The following is an 18,553-nucleotide window of genomic DNA, read 5'->3' as shown; positions in this document are numbered from 1 at the left end:
TTGTATTAGCATAGTGCCCAGGAGCCCTAGTCATGGACAAAGATCTGTTGTGCTAGGCACTGTACAGTGATTAAACAAATGCAACATTAACAGAAAGAAAAGGAGTACTTGTGGCACCTTAGAGACTAATCAATTTATTTGAGCATAAGCAGAATGAATATCATGTTGCCTCTATATAAATCCACACTACATTCATATCTTGAATACTGTGTGCAGATGTGGTCACCCCATCTCAAAAAGATATATTGGAAATGGAAAAGATACAGAAAGGGGCAACAAAAATTATTACGGGTATGGAACAGCTTCCTTATAAGAAGAGAGAAGACTGGGACTTTTCAGCTTGGAAAAGAGATGACTAAGGGGGTCAAAGTAAATACGGAAGTGTTATTTCTGCTTCTCATAACACAAGAACTAGAGGTCATCAAACGAAATTAATAGGCAACAGGTTTAAAACAAACAAAAGGAAGTATTTCTTCACACAATACACAGTCAACCTGTGGAACTCCTTGCCAGAGGAAGTTGTGAAAGCCAAGACTATAACAGGTTTCAGAGTAACAGCCGTGTTAGTCTGTATTCGCAAAAAGAAAAGGAGTACTTGTGGCACCTTAGAGACTAACCAATTTATTTGAGCATGAGCTTTCGTGAGCTATGCATCTGATGAAGTGAGCTGTAGCTCACGAAAGCTCATGCTCAAATAAATTGGTTAGTCTCTAAGGTGCCACAAGTACTCCTTTTCTTTTTAAGACTATAACAGGGTTTAAAAAAGAACTAGATAAGTTCATGAATTAGTCAGGATGAGCAGGGATGCAAAACCAAGCTCTGAAGTGTACCTACCCTCTGTTTGCCAGAAGCTGGGAATGGGCCAACACTAGGTAAGGCGGAATTCTAGGCTACCCTGAGCTGTATGGTTATGACACTATCTGACCCCCCTGCTGGATCCCAAGGCCATAGAGCCCTTCAGCCAAATGGATGGTATTGAGATGGGGGACTATGACCTGTTCAAACAGGCTTTGCTGCTGAAGTTTGAACTGACCCCTGAGGCATACAGGAAACGATTCCGGGGTGTACGCAAGACCCCAGGTGTCACTTCCAAGGAGGTCACCAATCTGCTGGGGGAATATCTCCGTAGGTGGGGGAAGGGCACAGGGGCCAGTACCGCAGAGGAGGTGTGTAACCTGGTGGGGTTGGGGCAGCTGTATGACATCTGCCCTCCAGACCTTAAGATGTGGTTAGTGGACCGGAAGCCTAAAGATCTGCACAGTGCAGGGGCACTAGTGGATGAGTTTGTGAACAGCAGATAGGGGTCAGGAGGGAGACCCACATCAGGGACTCAGAAGGGGAGTTACACAGAAACCTCCCCAGGGTGGGACTCCAGGAAGCCCAACTCACAGGTGCCCCTGAAGGCTGGGGCAGGCCGACCCCCCATGGGACTTGAGGGACCTGAAATGTAATTACTGTGGCCAAAAAGGACACAAGGTGGCTCAATGCCTGAAGATGGAGGAAATGGCAGCCAAGCAGAACCCGCGGGGTGTCAACTGGGCGGAAGCCCACCGAGAGGGAGCACCGCGGGTCCAGGGGGCCGCAGTTGATAGGGCTATGCTGGGGTCGGGGATCACACTGAAGCACGAGGGTAGGGCTTGACAGTGCTGGGCCAGAGCCTCTGTCCCAAGGTGGGGAAACTGAGGCACCGCCAACCAGGGCTGTCCCCTCAAACCCAGCAGCTGAATTCCAGATGGAGCTGCAGGAGGATCCCTCCTCAGAGAAGCTGAGGGCCCTTGCTGGCCACAATGGTGCAGGACCCCAGGGGGAGGACTGCCGGGAGAGATTCCTGTGGGAGAAGGGATTCCTGTCCCGGGAATGGGCTGGTTCAGGGCCAACTGAACCTTGGAAAGCCAGGAGGCAATTGGTGGTCCTCCCCCAGAGGTACCACCACAGACTGTTGTACTTGGCCCACAATATTCCCCTTTCAGGGCATCTGGCGCACCAGGCAGAGGCTGCTGCAGAACTTTCAGTGGCCCGGGGCCTTTGATGCCGTCCAACAGAATTGCAGGGCCTGGGACTCCTGCCAGAGGGTGGGGAAGGCCCAGGAGAAGTGTAAAGCAGCTCTGAGACCTCTGCCCATCGTAGAGGAGCCTTTCCAGAGGGTGGCCATGGACATAGTGGGGCCCCTCAGCAGGGCAGCCCGGTCGGGGAAGAAATACGTTCTGGTGGTGGTAGATTTCTCTCTGCGCTACCCCGAGACAGTGGCCATGTCCTCTATGGAGGCAGACACCGTGGCAGACGCGCTGCTCACCATTTTTAGCAGAGTGGGTTCCCCCAGGAGGTCCTTAAAGACCAGAGGTCCAACTTCATGTCAACCCTGCTCCAGTGCTTTTGGGAGAAGTGTGGGGTCTGACACACCTGGGCCTCGGCGTGTCACCCTCAGTCCAACAGGCTGGGGGAGAGGTTCAATGGGACCCTAAAGATGATGCGGAAAACCTTTATGGACCAGCACCCACAGGACTGGGAGAAGTATTTACCCCACCTGCTGTTCACATACAGGGAAGTGCCCCAGGAATCCACAGGGTTTTCCCCTTTCGGAAATAGGAGGAGGGTGAGGGGACCCCTCGACTTGATGAGGGACGAGTGCGGGGGGGAAGGCCTCCCCCGATGGAGTATGTTCTGACCTGTCTGGAAAAGCTCGCGGAGCTCATGGGCTTGGCCAGGGGAAACCTAGCCAGGGCACAGGGGAAGCAGAAGGTCTGGTACAACCGCTCAGCACGTGCCTGCTTCTAGGCTACCAGGGACCAGGGGATGCTTCTCATCCCCATGAGGAAGCACAAGCTGCAAGATGCCTGGGACGGCCCCTTCAAGGTCATCAGACAGGTAAATGAAGTGAAATATGTCGTGGAACTATCCATCCGGGCACACCGCCACTGGGTGCACCATGTCAACATGATGAAGCCATACTGGGCCAGGGAGAAGTTGGGGCTGGCTGGGTGTGGGCAGTGGGAGGAGAAGGGAGAGGATCCCCTGGTGGGACTCCTCCCTGAGGTGGGGGCTGACCCCTCGCTGGAATCAATTCTCCTCTCAGACCAGCTAACCCCTGCCCAGCAGGCAGAGATCAGAGAGGTGCTGCCTTCACACCGGCAGCTGTTCTCCAGCCGGCCTGGGCTCACTATCCTGGCTGTTCACCAGGTGGAAACAGGAGCCAATCTTTCCATCAGGTGTTCCCCATTCAGGGTCACTAGGAAAACAGCCCAGGACCTGGAGAGAGAGGTTGGAGACATGCTGGCTTTCGGGGTGATCCAGCCGTCCTCCAGCCCCTGGGCCTCTCCCATGGTGCTGGTCCCCAAGAAGAACGGGTTGATCCGCTTCTGTGTGGATATGGGAAGTTCAGTGCCATCACCATGTCCAATGCCTACCACCGATAAAATCCTAGACAAGTTGGGGGGGGGGGGCGCTGATTTGACGAAGTGGGACTGTTCTTAATGTTTCCTCTGAATAGTGTGGGGGTGCCTCAATTTCCCCTTTGCAGTTCTTAAGTATCTAGGTGGTGGGAGAAGGGTGTCTGATCACTGCAGAGCCCTAGAGGGCAGGTGTGTGCAGGAGTCTGGACACAGAGAATGGCCGACACCCTGTTTCTTGGCCACTGATGGCCTGGGCCCTTCCCCCCTGCAAGGTGAGAGCTAAAGGGTTGGAGAACAAGGGAATCAGGTGACCTCCTGGCCCGGGAAAGGAACAATGCCCAGAGGAGGAGGGGCTGGAGAGAGTTTCAGTTTGGGGCTGGCTGGGACATGGAGTGAAGGGCAGACGTGGTTGTCTGGCTCACTGCCCCCCAAAATGGACCCAGCTGAGGAGTCCTGTTCTCTGCACCTACCAGCTCTGTTTTAGATCATGTTCCTGTCGTTTAATAAACCTCTGTTTTACTGGCTGGCTGAGAGTCACATCTGACTGCGAAGTTGGGGTGCAGGACCCTCTGGCTTCCCCAGGAGCCCCGCCAGAGCAGACTCGCTGTGGGAAGCGCACGGAGGGGCAGAGGATGCTGAATGCTCTGAGGTCAGACCCAGGAAGCTGTGTGAGCTGTGTGTCCTGCAGACAGTCTGCTTACAGACAGGAGACTTCCCCAGAGTCCTGACTGGCTTCATGGGGAGCAGTTCCAGAGCATCGCCTGGGGACTCCATGACAGCTATCAAATCCCCCCTCCCTCTTCTCTTCTGCAGACAAAATAACCACAGTTCCCTCAGCCTCTCCCCATAAGTCACGTGCCCCAGCTCCCTACTCATTTTCATTGCCCTCCACTGGACTCTCTCCAATTTGTCCGCATCCTTTCTGTAGTGGGGGCCCAAAACTGGACGCAATACTCCAGATGAGGCCCTCACCAGTGCTGAATAGAGGGGAATAATCATTTCCCTCGATCTGTGGGCAATGCTCCTACTAATGCAGCCCAATATGCTGTTAGCCTTTTTGGCAACACGGGCACACTGCTGACTCACCTCCAGCTTCTCATCTGCTGTAACCCCAGGTCCTTTTCTGCACGTCCTTTTCACCAGTTCCTTATCCACCTTTCAATTCTCAGATTAAACCCCATCTTCTCCAATTGAACTAATAATTTCCCAATTGTATCAAATGCCTCACTGACATCCAGGTAGATTAGATCATTGGTTCTCAAACTGGGGGTCACAACCCGGTTAAGTGGGGAGGTCACGAGCCCTGACCCCAGCGCGCGGCTGTAAGTTGCGAGCCCCGACCCCTGCACCAGGCTGTCAGCCCTGACCCCTGTGTGGAGCTGCGGGGCTACGAGCCCCAACCCGGGCACACGGCTGTGGGTCCCGACCCCTGTGCTAGGCTGTGAGCCCTGACCCCGGTGTGCGGCTGTGAGTCCCGACACCGACCCCTGCGCCGGGCTGTGAGCCCTGACCCCGGTGTGCAGCTGTGAGTGCTGACCCCAACCCCTGGGCCGGGCTGTGAGCCCCGACCCCGACAGGGAATCGTGGTTGCGAGCTCCGACTCCAACCCCCACACAGGGCTGCAAGCCCAGACCCCAACCCTGGCCAGGAGCGGGCTGTGATCCCTGAGTCCGACTGCCACATGGGGTTGCAAGTGCTGACCCCAACCAGGAGTGGGGCTGTGAGCCCTGAGCTGGGGCCTCCAGGACGCTGTGAGCCCCGACCCCTGTAATGGGGTTTCAGGCGGAGCCCGGCCATGCGGAGGGTTATCAGCCGGGAGCACACACAGGGTTGTCAGCCCCGAGCCCCGCCACCCACTGTGTTTTAGTCTTAATTTAAAAGCAGTGAGTAAAGGTAAATTCATTTTCAGCCAAAGGGTTTAAATTTAGTATTTAACATAGTGTTAAATATCAAAAATGTGTTTTTAATTTTTAAGGGGGGGGTCGCACTCAGAGGTTTGGTGTTCGAAAGGGGTCACCAACACAAAAAGTTTGAGAACCACTGGATTAGATCTACTGCATTTCCTTTGTCTAAAACCTCAGTTATCTTCACAGAGAAACAGATCAGGTTGGCCTGGCAGGACCTACCGATTGTAAAACCAGGTTGTATTTTATCCCAGTTACCGTTCACCTCTTTGTCCTTCTTTACTTTCTCACTCAAAATGTGTCCCAAGACCTGGCAGACAGTTGAGGTCAAATTAAAAGGCCTGTAGATACCTGGACCACTTTTTTTTCCATTTCTTAAAAATAGGAACTATATTAGCAATTCTCCACTCCCCCGCCCCGAGTTTACAGAGCCATCAGAAATCCTTGCTATTGGGCTTGCAATTCCATGTGCCAGTCCCCTTACTCTGCATGGATGGAGCTTATGGGGTGCTAGGGGCTGCAGTGAGTGGGGTGGGAGGACCCAGTAGGGGGCACTTGCCCCTTCTAGTCTGTGCCGGCCCCAGCATAGTGCTCAATTTGTGCTATTTTGGGGGTTGTAAATCTAAGTTTCTGAGTGCTTGTCACTAAGGAGCCCATGTGCAGTGCAGCCTGGTCATAGAATCATAGAATATCAGGATTGGAAGGGACCTCAGGAGGTCATCTAGTCCAACCCCCTGCTCAAAGCAGGGCCAATCCCCAATTTTTGCCCCAGATCCCTAAATGGCCCCCTCAAGGATTGAACTCACAACCCTGGGTTTAGCAGGCCAATGCTCAAACCACTGAGCTATCCCTCCCCCAAGGCTCCCTGGCCCAGCTCCCCACGCTCTGTGCAGTGCAGTGCAACTAGATGTGGGATTCTTCACTTGTCCTAATCTACTGTGCTGTGTGGCTGTTAAAGAGCTGCTCCGTCCCACCCCAGAGGTGGCTGCATCTCAGTGCTGGGCAAAGGATCCCTGTATAAATAGCCCCTGCATCCCACCCCAGAAGTGGCTACATCTCAACCTCAGGGATGAACTGAGTGACTGGAATACAAGTGACTCTAGTCCTGGGAGTGACCAGGGCTGCTGGGCCTCTTGCCAGGGAGGTGGGCAAGGCCTCAGCAGAGATTGGGGCCCTGGGGTGGTGCAAGGCCAGGGCTGAGATTCTTCTGGCCGTGGGAGCCCAGTGACTCAGTCAGTGCCCCGCTCCCAGCCAGTCCTCCCCATTCACCGAGCCCTTCGTGCCAGCCATGTCGCTCTGAGTCGCACTAGGTGCCACTCGATAGGTCACCTACAATCACACGGTTTCTTTTCGGTGCCTCGACTGGGCAGCGGGTAAGGAGCGGTGGATAACGGATTCTCCAGGCCAGGACTACAGATCTGCTCCCCCACTGTGCCAGGGATGCCCCGCTGGTCCCATCTCTGCCCCAAGAGCCTCCCCCTGCAGTCCCTGGCAGGGAAGGGATTGCCCCACTGCCAGCGCCCAGCAGGCCTATGTGTGACATGAGTTTGGGGGTCTCAACCCCGTCCCTAGGGGGATGGGTCCATGCTCTGACGGGCATTAGCTGACAGCCAAGGACTGGCCAAGAGTGCCCTCCCCGCCTTCTCAGGCAGGGCAAGGGGTGGAGTACAGAGTGATCTGCTGTGGGGCCCAGGCCCTCAGTCTCTGGGGCTGGCAGCACTGCCCCAGCGATGAACCTCCCCCAGGGGCAGGGAGCAGCTGCCGGGTCCAAAGCATCCCAGCAAACACTGGCCATTCGGCACCAGCCAGGGGAAGGTCTCGCACCCAGGCCATTCTGGATCAGAAGCGTGTGTGGGGAGATGGGAGCTGAACACGGACCCCTCTCCAAACTCCCAGCAGCCCCCAGAGCCTCATCCCTGTGATCTCTCTAATGCCATGGGCACAAGGACCCTCAGCCAGCATCCCCATAGGGCCCAACAGTGGGGAACCCAGCCCCTTACCTGGCTGGTCCCTCCCACGGCCTTGACGCTGGCCCCAGTTCAGCCCAGTTCCCCCACTCTGCAGGGCACTGGAGAAGCCTCCACTGGCAGCTTTGCCGCTGGCGCTCTGTGGCAGCTCCTGCCGAGGCCCCAGGGCCCACACCGGGCAGCACTGCCCTCCCAGGGGGCTCGTTAGCCAGGGCCATGCAGAAGCCTGGGGCCCAAAAGCCAACCATGGCTCCCCAGCCGGGAGCGGGTTTCCTTGACACCTGGGTTCCCCAGGGGGGCAGATCCTAAAGAACAGGAGGGGAAGATGCAGAAAGAGGAGAGCTGTGCACGGGGCCATGGAGCGGGGGGAAGGGACAGAGAGATGTTTAAACCAGAGGGGCGGAGGGCGCGCCCCATCTTCCTCAGAGCCCTGGGCTGGCCTGTGCCCCCTGGCCCCAGGGGTGGGGGCTGGAAAGTGACTTGCCTTGCCCCAGAGTGCCAAGGCCACTGGCTGTACCGGAGAGGCCGTGCGACTGCAGGAAACATCCCCCCGCCCCCCAAGCCGGGCTCCGTGGGGCCAGGATTCAGGCCTGGGGAGCTTTGGGCCTTGTGGAGGGGACTCCAGCACTGGGGAAAGGGCCAGCTCGACTGCCCCAGAGCCCAAGGCTTGCGTCACACCCCCATCCCCCACGCCAACGGCCCTGCCCTGAAGGGACCCATCTAGGGGCAGAGCGGAGCTCAGGCTCTGTAGCCCCAGCGTGCCGGTCCCACAGCCGGCAGGCAACGCGGGTGCTGTCCCAACAGGAACTGGACTGAGCCCCTCTCCACAGCCACCCCCACTGTCAGACACTGCTCCCCGGGGACAGATTCAAACCCGTGCCCCAGAGAGGAGAGATGCCCCCTACCCCGCCAGCCCAGAATATTATTATTCATCTTACATAGCACTGTCCAGCAAAACACTTCCCAAAGGAGGTCAGTGTCATCATCCCCACTATACACATGGGGAAACTGAGGCAGAGGGCAGGGAAGGGATTTGCTCAAGATCACCCAGTGGCAGAGTCAGACATAGACTTCCAGTCTGCTGCATCCCAGTTCAGTGCTTTACCCACTAGGCCACACTGCCTCCCTTGAATCATAGAATCATAGAATATCAGGGTTGGAAGGGACCTCAGGAGGTCATTTAGTCCAACCCCCTGCTCAAAGCGGGACCAATCCCCAATTAAATCATCCCAGCCAGGGCTTTGTCAAGCCTGACCTTAAAAACTTCTAAGGAAGGAGATTCTACCACCTCCCTAGGTAATGCATTCCAGTGTTTCACCACCCTCCTAGTGAAAAAGTTTTTCCTAATATCCAACCTAAAGCCTCCCCCACTGCAACTTGAGACCATTACTCCTTGTCCTGTCATCTTCTAAAAGAAGACTCTGTGGCCATAGCTCGGGAGCGGCTTTCCCTCCACGCACTGCCAGGGGGAGCCATGAGATATTTAGTATTGTCTGTCCCAAGTGTGGGGAGGCACGAGCCACCCCGGGTCCCACACAGGTGCCTCTGTCCAGATGGCAAGAAGGCCGAGCGGGCCCATCAGCTTTGGTGCCCCTCTTGCGCCCCAACACTCAGAAGTCACTAGTCAGGCCTCAAAATCATGAGATTTGCTTCAAAATCACAAGATTTTAATATTTGTTTGCATTCTGGCATGGCTATGTTTGGGAGGAGCGAGGTCTGGGGCTTCTCCTCCACGCCGAGGGTGGGCACTTTATCTAACGAAAGTGAAGTTTCTTCGTTACTGATCCCATTCCAACTCACCCACCCACCCACTGCTGGGCTCACCATGCAATGATGGGCGTTGGCAACGCTGGCCATTTAAGGGTTAAAGTGTGACAGTGTGTTGGTCTACCTTGGCACTAGAAGGGCAGCAGGAAGAGCAGCAGCCCCACAATTGAGCTGCCTTGGAAATTTGGGGGGGTGCATGGAACCCTTATGTTTTCACCCCTTGCAAAAAATTTTCAAAAGCCAAAAATGTATATGTGTGTGTGTGTAGTTTTTTCCATCCCTTCCCATCCACTTTCCAGTAGATGAGAAAAGGACAAAGGGTAGAGAAATGGGGGAGGGAGGGGTAATTTTTCGAAGGCTTTTTTTAAATTGCTCATCAAAAACCTGAAATGTTTAGAAAGAAGCAAATTTTTTCTACAACACTGTCAAGAAAAAGGCCAATTTACCAAGAAAAAAGCTCAGGCTTTAGTTTAAAGAGGAGCGAAAGAAGCAGGGCTGAAATAGGTACAGAATATAATGAAAGGAGGGGGGTGCTCCTATTTGCCCCCCCTTCACCTGCCCCAGTGTTGCAAGAGCAATGGGGCGCTCTGTGAAAGCAAATGTCAAGGGAAGTTACATAATTAGCCAGGGGAACTCACTGCCACTAGATGTCACTGACATTGCTTGCCTGGCAGGATTCAGACAAGGATGGTGGGGGGTGGGGGAGCAATGGTGTCAGGACAGAATTTAGAAAACAGGCCACAAGGCCACTGCTGACTGTCAGGATGAGGGGGATATGCCCCCCTTCTCCCCCTCCCCCGACTGGTTATGTCATCATTAGCCACTAGGAGGGGGTTCTTGCACCTTCCTCTGAAGTAGCTGGTGCTGGGGTGGCTGGCCCCATTGATCTGGTTTGGGGAAGGAGGCAGCAGGGAGAGGGCGGGGTACTGGGCTAGATGGGTCCTGTGACGCTAGCAGACCAGGTGCCAGCTCATGCCCAGGCCCTTAGGCCTCACTGAACACTGACAAATGCAGCGCTTGACCCAGCCTGTGTGTTAGCCGTGTGGCAACAGCTGCTGATCAGCGTGTGTGGAGTGTTTCGACTTGTGGAATTGCTTGCAGGATTGATCTCTCCCATAACCTCTGTAGCCCGTGGTATAAAGTTAGAATGAATGTTTGCATCGTAAACCTCTGTAACTGCTCCACACCACTGAGTTTGCAAGGCAGCTTATGTCCACCTAACACTGCGTCTACACTAAAATTTGGCCCCCGCTGATGTAACTCACCTGCTTTGCCAACTTAATCATGCCACTTCCCCCAGTCAGCGTAGTTAGGTCAATGCAGTGTCAGTGTACATACTGCGTTGCTTACATCGACTGTCCCGCAATGCCCCACACTGACAGTGCAATCGATACCACACACCACAGACACAAGGAGCCAGGTGTACACACACACAAGTGCTGTAACTACTGTGGCGGCTGCACGCAGGGCGATTTGATTTTGTAGTGTAGCCATGGCCTGTGTAACTCCCTCAACAGGGGAGAAGCATGAATTAGTGTAAAGTGCTGGGCCTGCCCATCGAAACCAAACGAGCCATTGCGAAATATCCTTACTGATTGCCTCTCTTGTTAGATATTTTACTGCGTGTGTGTGTGTGTGTTCTCCCTGTGTGCTGCCCCAGCTCTGTGCAGACAGCCAGCACAGCAGACCTTGAGTGAACCACCCAATGACCACAAGATCCGTTAAGGGACGAAGGTACCCTGCCAGGTTTATTGTTGACAAGGCATGCTAATAGCACCTGGCAGACTCTACGAGGATACTAAGACATGTATGCCTGTGACAATGGACGCAGCTCAGTGAATGGCAGGACTTTCCATTTCCCCCTTGGCTGGACCAACACATTCTCTCAGAGATACCCTGATACAAACAAGCTGCCCCTCTGACTTAGATACTGCCCTCTGACCTGGCTAGTTATTGTCCACTTTTTTGTACATGTTGGTTTGATTAAAACATTTGTATTTATTATGTTGCTATTTGACCTTATCTTTTAGGAGGGCTCAGTGTGTTCCTGTTATACTTGGGGAATGTTTTTGTGCCATTCTTGATATTGTGGTTTTTGTACCACGCTTCTGGAATGTGTTTGTGTGAGTCCTTTGTGCCGAGCACTGTCCAGGACTGCACGTTTCTGCACCATCAGGGCTGGGCTCACCAGATTCTGGGAACGTGCAAGTGGGCAGGGGCTGATGTTTGCTCACAGCAGGGAGAGGGGATACTGGGCTGGATGGACCCTGTAGGAATCAGCCAGGCTGAGTTTCCTGCAGGGCAAAGGGAGGTGAGTGGGCCTCGTTAGATGCAGCCTGGGGGGGCTGGCTGTGGTGAGGGGGGTCTCGGGCTTTGGGGGGGTTCTCTGCAACAGGCTGTCTCTGTGACTGATGCTGATCACACTACACTGCCCCCTTCTTAAAGCCCAGCACAGCCCAGCCCAGCCCAGCAGCTGGAGCCCACCCAGTAATTAGGAAATGAGATTTAATTTCAGGCAACAAAATGCCACGAAAGTGGCGGGTGAGCCGGCTTTGGGCTGCGCGGTAAGATGATAAGCAGCATCACACGGGCTGGTTGCATAATTGTGAACTTGGCTCAGGCCGGTCGCCTTCCCCGCCCCCCCGCCCAGCCCTGGAGGTTGGGGGCCGACTCTGAGGAGGGCTGGGGGACAAGATGCTGGGTCCCTGCCTGGGAGAAGGGGTGTGCGCTGGGCATCATTCTGGGATCGCTCAGCCCCCAGCATGGCCAGGCCCAGGGCAGGGGGCACTGGGCCGCAGTCCATACCCACAAGGCATGGGCAGGTTGGGGACAGGGCTAGCTCAGCCTGGGTTTGGTGAACTCTGATCTTTAGACAATATTTCCTCTACGGCCCATTGGATGCACCTGTGCTGCCTACAGGGGGCACTGCCGCTGCATGGGGGTATCACCCACCTGCACCTCCTGCCTCCCACTGCCCCACCCCAAATCACCCCCTGGCCCCTCCACCCATGCACTGTATACAGCTTGCAGTTACTGTAAACCTCTCCCCCTCCCTGCTACCCCCACTGCCTCCCCCCAGCCCTGCTGTAAGCCCCCCAAGTCACCCCGCTCTGCCCCAAGCAATCTCCCTCCAGCAGGGTCTGCATGCAGGTCTCTGCAGGATGAACTCTTCTGCAAGCCTGGTGCAGCTTCACCTGTCCCTGGGTCCCAGCTCCGCCCTAGTCATGATCCCCCCAATCCAGGCCCAAAGGTCTTGGGGGCCCTGGCACAGCTGGCACTGGGAGACAGGGGCATCTTGGCACCCCATTCCCACCAGCCCCCAGGGCTGGGACCAGCAGTGATCAGCACCCCCAGGCCCACTGCATGGGCTGATGCGTGCAGCCCTCTCCAGCTGCCCTCACCAGGGCCTGGGGCAGAGCATGGCAGAGCCAGGGCAGAGGGGCTGGGCCTGTCTGCTGGACCCACCCTCCCTCCTGGCACCGACCAGGCCCATGGCCAGCTGTCTCAGGCCTGCACCCCCCTCATGCTTCTGGGGGTAGGCTGAGGGGTACAGCGTGTGTGGCTGGGGTCCCCCTTGCTCAAGGTGCAGGCCCGGGGTGCACACGGAGCCCCATGTAAGGGCAGCCATGGGGGGAGCTGGCGAGCCCACAGTTGGGCAGGTGTCTCCGCCGGAGCTTTTTAATTCCGCACCCCCAATTCGCCACCCACCTGCCTGGCAGCCGCACAGCAATTATCCAAATGGCTGTTAATTGCGGCTGATAATTCCTCACGGGGATCAGGGGTGGAAAGCTCCGCAGCTGAGCAGATTGGGGCTGGGCCCGAGCAGCAGATCCCAGGTGCCAGGGTCTCTCACCCCGTCCACAGCAGGCATGCAGCGCTGGCAGGGCTCGTTTGCCCAGCAGGGAGACAGGAGGCACTGCTGTGCCTGCTAAACCCTGGGGCAAAGGAGAGAGAAACCCGTCACCTCCTGCTCTGGCAGAGGGTTCCTGGCCTGGCTTACATGGCACAATCCAATGGGCCCTGGTGGCCTGAAACTTCACTACCCACCCTCTCTGTGGCCCAGCCCCCAACCCCAGGGGGAAGCCAAGAGACACCCCCAAGCTAGCTGGGACGTGCCCTGGGGTCCTGCCCTGACCAGCTGCACTGCAACGCCCCCTGTAGGGATGGGCTACCTGCCCCTCATGGAAATAGCAATGCCCCCCCTCCCCCAAGCATGCTCTCTGCTCGTGCCTCTCCACCAACGGGAGCATGCCCCTTACAAGGCAGCCCCCTGACTGCCCCCTGCTCCATATGCTGTGTGGGGACGGGGGGGAATTACACCAGAAGGGCCTGGCTAGTCTATCATGAACCAACACCAGACCCAGAGACTCTTTGATACAAGGTCCCAGAGGGGGACGACAGGACATTATCCCTATGCCCCACCTTGCATCTGAGCTGGGACCCCATATGAAGCTCTAGCTCCCCAGTCCCAGCATGTGTGGCCCCCCAGCATCCAGTGGGACAGAGACCACTCAAATGGACAGCATCTCAGACCCACATCATGGGGGGGCTGGCCCAGCCCCCGCTTCCTGCCTGATCAGCATGCACTGCCCTCTTTGTGCAGCAGGTGGCGATAGGAGACCAGCCCTGCGCTCTCATGGCAGACGGCTCTGAAACTGGCTCCAGCAGCCCCAGTGGAACCCAAGCCCACCCAGGAGGACCTCGGCAAGGGGCTGCGTCTGCTCTTCGCTGGGTAGCACAGACAGTCGGGGGTGGGTGGGGTGGGGACGTACAGCCCCTGATGCTACCCCAACTGTCCCACCTCAGTACGTGGCCCGATTTTCAGCCACGCTCGGGAGCAGAACGTCGGACCGGCCACCACCCACCCGCCTGGCAGGTCTCCACAGCCTCTGGGTAAATGGGTTGAGGCTGACGGGGGAGCGCCTCTCTTGGAGGAGTATCTGGCCCCCACCCCTGTAGCACTATCATTGCTGCATCCTGCCCCCCCCATGCACGTGGGGCTGGACAGGGCTGTCACCCCATTGCAGAGGGGGATGGAGGCCCAGAGGGGCTGGGTGACTCACCCAAAGTCACACAGGGAGTCTGTGGTAGACCAGGGACATGAAACCAGAGCTGGCGCCATCATTCCTCTCCAGCCCTACCAAGCCTGGGTGGCTTGCTATGCTCAGCCCCCACCCCCCACCCTTCCGGGACTCTGCTCACACCTTTGCCAGTTCGGCTCTGCTGGAGGGATCCCCGAGTGCAGATGGGGGCTGGCGTAACCACCGGGTCACCCCACCCTGCCCAGAGCAGAGGGGTGGTTAGTGCACTGGTGGGTGCCACAGCACTGCCTGTCCCAGCTACCCCTCAGGGCTGGCAGCTGGGAAACATCAAGGCAAGAGGGACTAGTGCAGACAAGGCCCCAGGGTGCCGGGACCGCAGGCTGGGTGGCTTTGGAGACCTGACTGCTAGAGGCCATGCTACAAGAGACCCTGGGGTTCTTTCTGCGCCAGCTGGCAAGGCAGGGGCACAGCCAGCCGGGATTGTGCTGCATGGAGCCAGCATTGCATTGAGAGCAGGGGCTTGAGTCAGCACTCCCAGCCCTGCAGTGGGCGTGCTGTCTGGATTCTATTGAAGGGAGCTGGGCAGGCAGGACTCCTGGCTCCTATTCCTGCCTCTGCCACCTACTCCTGGCACGCTGCTCCATGCCTCAGTTTCCCCCCTGTAACATGGGGATAGTGCTTTCACCTGTGACAGGGAGGCTTGGCAAGAGCCTCAGGAATATCCCTGGGGGGACTCAACGGGAGTCACAGCAGCAGGGTGTGCACAGAGCAGGATTTTCCCTCCCCAGCGCCGCTATCAGCTCCTGAGAATAGCACAGATCAGACTGGGGCTGCAGGCTGGAGCCAGCTCTGCTGCAGCAAGTAGCTCCGGTGGTTAACAAGCATGCTGTCAATCCCTTCCCTGGGTAGATGGTTTGGGCAGCCAGGTGTGTGCCAGGCTCCCCTCTGGAGGCAGGCCTGTGCTGCCAGCTGTGAGTTACAGAGCATCTGTGCCATGGCAGCCAGCTATCCCAGAGGGGGCCCCCCTGCCCGAGACTGGTAGCATTATCCCCCTTTTACAGATGTGGAAACTGAGGCGTAAATAGGGGAGGTGACTTGCCCAAGGTCACCCAGCTGGGAATAGAGCCCGGGTCGCCCGTCCCAGTCCAGGGCTCTATCCACTAGGCAACACTGTCTCGGTCGATGGGAAAGTAGAGAGGAATGGTGCAGTCATGGATCCACAGGGTCAGTGCCAGGGTCCCAGCTGTGGAAATCTCTGGGAGGAAGCCCTTTGCTGTGCCAGACCCCAACAGGTCTCTCTCTTCCTCCAGGACAGGCCACATGGCCTTCCCGCCTCCTGAGACTGAACCGCTAGGCTTTACCCCGTGAGCCCTGCCCAGCGAGTCCAGCTGGGACAGATCCTGGTAGAGACCCGTCCACTCCACAGGGCCCGACGCCCCTCAGCCCGGGTGACAGGGCCACTCACCCAGCGTTGTCAGAACAGTCGGGTTTCTTAGGCACCTGGACCCCAGCCTGGGCAGCCCGGCCCACTGAAGGTTAAAGCAAGAGGCTGTTCTGGTCAGCCCAGAGCCCGGCCGAGCTGCAGAGAAACCTGTTTTCAGCTCCGGGTCTCTCACTCAGGGCCTGTCTACATGTAAACCACTTCAGCTGCTCCGCTTCAGTGACGCTGCCTTTCCCATACCCCCGAGCGACACGGTGGCACCGACCCAATTGCCTCGTGTAGACCAGGCCTCGGCCTGACCTTGGTCAGTTCTCAGGCGAGAGCTCCCAGCTTCCCGCACTCATCCCCCAGCTCAAACCTTCCCAACCCTGTGTTCTCGAGCTGGGGGCCCTGCTCCAATTCCCTGCTGGGAGCATCCAACCAGAGCCATTGGAGCCGGCACGGTCTTTCTGGCCCCCAGGCTGATCTGTGTTGGATTCTCTTCATTTCACCAAGACAGGGAGGTGACACCCCCCCCCCCCAGCCCTGCATGACTCTTACCTTCCCCGAGAATCCTTCCCCTTCACCCCCTGCCAGAGAAGCCAGGAAATATATAGGGAAACTGAGGCACGCATAAGATTCATAAAAGATATTACAAACATTCCCAGTTGGTCACAGGTGCACAGTCTCCCAGCAGCTCAGCAAAGGCTGGAAGCAAGAGCAGAGGCAACAGGAGGGAGAGATCTGGGCAGGCCTTGGATTTTACATCACTTTGCTTCTCCTAGGGGGGGCAGGAGCTACTAGGTTTCCCATGTGAGAATCCAGGGCAGGGTGGGTTTGCAGCTGCCCTCTGCTGGGGGTGGGACGGGGATGGCAGGAGCTAGGGGAAGCCCACAGGCCAGGGCTGACTTGTGGCTAAGGCTCGGGAGAGCTGGGTTCTATTCCTGCTCTGGCAGACTCCCTGTATGTCTCAGTTTCCCTTCTGTAACACAGGCCACCCTGCCTCCCCTGGGAGGCTGAATTCATTAGTGAGATTCTGATACCATGGTGATGGGTGTAGGAGCACACACAGACAGGAGTGTCCAAGTGTGGAAGAGGCTCTGTGTGTGAAGCTTAGTTCTGTGACCGAACTGCCCTGTTTATAAAGAGAGAGATTGTGCTGGGTACACACTTCCCCAGTCGGTGCCTCGGTTTCCCCATCTATACAGAGGGGATAAGGACACTAGCCTTTGTAGAGCACTTTGAGATCTGCCCACAGCCAGTGTTAGAGAAAGGCTGTGGCCATTAATCCAGCCACACAGGGAATGCTATTGTTCTGCCAACCCCTCAGGATCTCCAAGGGTGTCTAGACCCCACCCCTCCCCCCGCCAGGATCTCCGAGCAGGTTCTAAATCACTCCTCCTTCCTTCTACTTCTCATGTGCTCCCCCGCGGCTCTGTCCCATGGCAAGGGCGTGGCCAACACAGCTCGCTCACCTCTCCCATGCTGGGCTCGTATGCCTTGAACGCCTTGAGTTTGGCCAGCACAGCGTGCGCCAAGTGGAAGTTATCTTCATGGTCCCTGCAGCAAAGACAAACCCTGTGGGTCAGAAACAGCTCCTCCCCCAGGGGTACATGCACTTCCTGTAGGAGGTAACCAGGTACCCTCGCCCTTTGGGCACACTCACTTCCTGTAGAGGATGGCTGGGTACTTCTCCATGGCACACTCACTTCCTATAGGGGATAGCTGGGTACCCCTTCCCCTGGACACACTCACTTCCTGTAGCGGATGGCTGGATACTCCTCCAGGGTTTCACACAATGTGGCAATCTGCTCTGCCAGCATCTCCATCTGCTTGTTCTTTTCGAAAAAGCAGTAGGGGCTGAACCAGTTGTGGAAGCTCTATGGGCTGTCCAGGGAGTACACCTTGGGGACAGGGGAGAGCAGAGATCAGACCCCGGTGCCAACTGCTTGCAGCCAGGCCAGCTGTGCCCCATACTGCGCCCCTAAGACGCGCTGTTGGATCAGGCCAGCCTGGCGGAGCTGTAGTGAGCCCCTAGTGAGGGAGAGATCCCTTTGCCAGTGCCACTGCTGTTGTGGTAGAGGGATAGCGAGCCAGAGATTCATGCACCAGCCTGGGATGAAGATGCCCCAGGTTCAGGTCCATACTTGGCTGCAGACTCCCAGGTGCCCTCAATGTTGGGGGAGGGGGCTTGGCGACGCTTCTCGTCTGGCGAAAGCCCCAGCATAGCCACGGGCAAACCCGGCATCAAGGCGCGTCTGCCGCTGTCGCTTATTTCACTGGCCGAACAGAACGAGCCATGGGGACAAACGTGCTTGGACACCAATAAATAGTATCGGCCCATGAAGGGTTTGCTGGCGCAACGGGACGGGTGAGCCAGCAAAGCCTCCTGACGGACACTCAGCTTATACCAGCCAAAGCTTCTCTTGGCACAGCTGGCACCGGTACCCCAGATGAAATCAGCTAGAGTGGCGAAAGGACTGCTTTGCCAGCGTAACGGCACCTACCCAGGGGCTCTGCCACCACAGCTGCATCAGTTACAGGGGGATTTTTTCTCTCATGTCCCTGTAACAAACCCATACCAACAAAGCTTTTGTGTGTAGACCAGGCTCATGTCTCTCTGTGCCTCAGTTTCCCCATCAATGCAATGGGGCTGACACCACAGTCCTGCCACTCAGGGGCAGGAGGGGGGAAATCCACTGATGACACAAGGAGGGGATGGGGTGGTTGGGTAAAGGGCAGGCGTGTGGAGTATCGGGCTGTCTTGCAGGCCTAGTATAAACCACCAGTAAGAGCTGGTAAAGCCAGGGAGGCAGGGCCCTCCTTCTCCATACATCTACCATCCCCACCAGGTGCAAGCCAGCTATTCCACGTCTCACAGGGTGTGAGCAGCCAGCTAGTCCCTGCTGCCCTGTGCTGGCGTCAAACCCGGGGCCCTAGAAGGGAAAGGTTCCCCCGCCAAGCCACATGAAACACTAAGGGTGGGGTGTCATACGTCACCATCCGCCCCGCAGACCTGCTCCTCCAAAGCCCGGCCACCCCTCACCCGGCTCTCGTAAGGCAG

The sequence above is a fragment of the Caretta caretta genome, chromosome 20, assembly GCF_965140235.1.
Source record: "Caretta caretta isolate rCarCar2 chromosome 20, rCarCar1.hap1, whole genome shotgun sequence".
In the NCBI taxonomy this organism is placed as follows: domain Eukaryota; kingdom Metazoa; phylum Chordata; order Testudines; family Cheloniidae; genus Caretta; species Caretta caretta.
The sequence above is the reverse complement of the archived record's forward strand: the minus strand, read 5'-3'. Positions refer to the sequence as shown.